Here is a 3,686-nt window from a genome sequence, read left to right as displayed (position 1 = left end):
CTAATGTTAACACTAACGTGGAATGGGAGTAACTTGCAATGTTAATGAGAAAAGTGATTGCCAATAACGCTCTCGAAGCCATCATTGCCCACGTTAAGAAATAGAGCCAACGTTAGTGACACTTAACATTATCACTAACGTTGAACCAAGATCATGAGTGGCCACGTTAGAGTCCACGTTAACCTAGTTAACGTGGCCACTAACGTTAAGAAGGAAGGGGGGAGCCAACGTTAGTGACACTCAACATTGTCACTAACGTTGGCCAAAGCACATTAAGCCACGTTAACTCCCACGTTAACCTAGTTAACGTGGAAGCTAACGTGAAGGAACAAAGTGGTCGACAACGTTAGTGACACCCAACATTGTCATTAACGTTGGAAGAACACAAGCCCCCAATGAGCCACGTTGACTCCCACGTTAACCTAGTTAACGTTGAAGCTAACGTGAAGAAAGAAGGTGATCGCCAACGTTAGTGACACCCAACATTGTCACTAACGTTGGAAGGAGCCACACATGCCACCATGACCCACGTTAACTCCCACGTTAACTTAGTTAACGTGGAAGCTAACGTGGATAAGGAAAATATGAGCCAACGTTAGTGACACTCAACTTTGTCACTAACGTTGGAGATGGCTAGCAAAGCCACATTAGAAGCCACGTTAACCTAGTTAACGTAGACTCTAACGTGGAAAATAGGGGCAATTTGGAACGTTAGTGACAATGGTAAGTGTCACTAACGTTCTCGAAGGATGGCAAGCCTACGTTAACTAAGTTAACGTGGGCTCTAACGTAGGGAAGGGGGAGGCTTCTCAATGTTATTGGGAAAGTTGAGTCCCAATAACGTGTGCGAAGGACATAGTGGAAACGTTAGTGGCAACGTTTGTGTCACTAACGTTGAGGTTAACGTGGCCTTTAACTTTGGTGAGGAACGTTAGTAAAAAAGGTGATTGTCACTAACGTTCTCGAACCCATATTTTTATGAACGTTAACACCACTAACTTCCTGAGCCAAAGCCCCTGCCCACTTCATACTTTCTCTCTGCAAGTAAAAGCTAAGCCCAATGAAGAAGAGAACTGCTTCCAACTCAGGATCCAAAGGCCCAAGACTTGAAGAATCAACTAGAAGAACAGAAGAGTAGTATATATAGGAGTATCTTTGAAATATTTTAGGGAGTTGGAAATTATAGGGAGACTCTTAGCATAGAACTACTCTCTGTATTTACTTTCTCTGCACTTCTATGTTTTCATGATGTATTCTCCATCTTTGTTTTCATTTTCCAGAGCTATGAACAACTAAACCCCTGTCATTGGGTTAGGGAGCTCTGTTGTAATTTGATGGATCAATACTAGTTTTCATTATTCTTCTTCTATCATTTCTCTTGATTTTACTTGAAAGCTTTCGATCTTCATCCAATTGAGTAGTTATCTTGAAAAAGAAGCTATTTATACTTGGATCTCTTCTGAACCTTGAAAGAGGAATGAAGAGATCAAGCTAGAAATGCTTTCTCATGCTGGACCGAATTGGGTTTGGATGGATATGTGACTATAATCCTCTCAACACTTGGTTTGGGAAATGCATGTGGTATAATCAGTGACCATACTTCATCTCTTCTCATGAGCAATTGACCAAGGAATTGGCTATTGATCAAGATTTGAGAGATTGAATTACAAGAAATTGTAATTCAATCACTTAAGATTGCCAAGGAGATCAATGAGTGCATTGATTGAGGAAGAGATAAAAATGAAATTGATCCAGAGAATGCAACATCTCCTAAGCCCAATGAACTCCCCATTTCTGATCCTACCCGTTCTCTTTAATTTCTATTATTTACTTTAATGAGCAATTCCTCCATTCCCATTTACAATTCTGCAATTTACCTTCCGTCATTTACTTTCAGATCTATAATTCTAGCATTTACTTTCCTGTCAATTACCTTCCCGCCATTTTATTTTCTGCAATTCTCAACTCAAATTCTGGATTCGCTCAACTAGAACAATCCTCTAATTAAAGTTGCTTGATCAATCAATACTTGTGGGATTCGACCTCACTCTATTGTGAGTTTTTACTTGACGACAAATTCGGTACACTTGCCGAAGGGAATTTGTTGTGAGACAAGTTTTCCGTGCATCAAGTTTATGGCGCCGTTGCCGGGGATTGATTGTGCATCAACAATGATTAGATTGGAGGATAACTAGATTGAGCATTTTATTTTTGTTTGATTTAAATTTCTGTTTGAGTCATTTACTTTCTGTTTTAGATAACTTCTTCCCTTCCCCCTTACTTTTTCTTTGTTATTTACTATTCATCTCACTAACCCACTAACTGTTTGATATATTGCATCACTCACACTAACAGTAATTCTGACAGATATACTTTCTGCACCTATTCTCTTTGCTTGTACTTGTTGGTTATATGACAGGGAGAAGAAGCGGGGCTTCAACTTCCTTTTATTATGAACCTGAGAGAACCTTCCTTAGACTAAAGAGGGAGGCAAGAGAAAAACGTGTAGTTGGTGGTGAAGAAGAGGAGGAACACTTTGAGGAATACTTTGAACCAAACATGGAAGAAAACATAGAAAACCATCATGAAGAAGAGGCTCACAACCATGGCAGAGGAGGTGGAGCAAATCATGCTGGGAACGATAGAAGAGTTTTAGGCTATTACATCAATCCAAACCCAGGGAACTGTGGAAGTAGCATTCAAAAGCCAACCATCCATGCCAACAATTTTGAACTGAAGCCACAGCTCATCACCCTTGTTCAGAACAACTGTTCGTTCGGAGGGAGTGTCCAAGAGGACCCCAATCAACATCTAACCACCTTCCTGAGAATATGTGACACAGTGAAGTCTAATGGTGTTCATCCTGACGCTTATAGACTGCTCTTATTTCCATTCTCACTCAGGGGTAAGGCAGCTAAGTGGCTGGAGTCTTTCCCAAGGGAGAGCTTGACAACATGGGAAGACGTGGTGAACAAATTCTTAGCAAGATTTTACCCTCCTCAACGAATCAATAGGCTGAGAGCTGAGGTCCAAACTTTTAGGCAACAAGATGGTGAGACTCTATATGAAGCATGGGAGAGGTTTAAAGACTTAACAAGGAGGTGCCCGCCAGATATGTTCAACGAATGGGTGCAGCTGCACATTTTCTATGAAGGGCTCTCTTATGAGTCAAAGAAGGCCGTAGACCATTCATCCGGAGGATCTTTGAACAAGAAGAAGACTATTGAGGAAGCCATAGAAGTCATTGAAATAGTAGCAGAGAACGACTACTTCTATGCTTCCGAAAGAGGGAACACAAGAGGAGTAATGGAGTTAAACAATGTAGTTGCTCTGCTGGCCCAAAACAAGCTCATTACCCAGCAGCTGGCTGACCTCACCAAGAAGATGGAGAGGAACCAAGTAGCAGTAGTCTCCACTTCATCAACAACCCAAGAAGGAGTGAACGAAGAAGCAGAGGGTAGTGATGTGTATTTTTGGAAAACGAATTCAAAACACACAAATCTAACCGGCAAGTGTACCGGGTCGCATCAAGTAATAAAACTCACGGGAGTGAGGTCGATCCCACAAGGATTGAAGGATTGAGCAACTTTAGTTTAGTAGTTGAATTAGTCAAGCAAACAAGTGTTGATTGTGTGAAATTGTGTTGACAGGAATTAAATTGCATAGAATGTAAAGGGGAGTGGGTG

General features: G+C 41.1%; 1 non-coding gene across 1 annotated transcript; it reads right to left on the bottom strand.

Annotated features, from left to right (window-relative positions):
* Positions 1–3,012: 3,012 nt before the first annotated feature.
* LOC148553570 (small nucleolar RNA R71) lies at positions 3,013–3,119 on the bottom strand. Its single transcript, XR_015893012.1, has one exon. It is a non-coding gene; the product is annotated as a small nucleolar RNA R71 (small nucleolar RNA).
* Positions 3,120–3,686: the final 567 nt, after the last annotated feature.

This window comes from Arachis ipaensis, chromosome B7 (genome assembly GCF_059453495.1).
Source record: "Arachis ipaensis isolate K30076 ecotype BB chromosome B7, ASM5945349v1, whole genome shotgun sequence".
In the NCBI taxonomy this organism is placed as follows: Eukaryota; Viridiplantae; Streptophyta; class Magnoliopsida; order Fabales; family Fabaceae; genus Arachis; species Arachis ipaensis.
The sequence above is the reverse complement of the archived record's forward strand: the minus strand, read 5'-3'. Positions and strand labels throughout refer to the sequence as shown.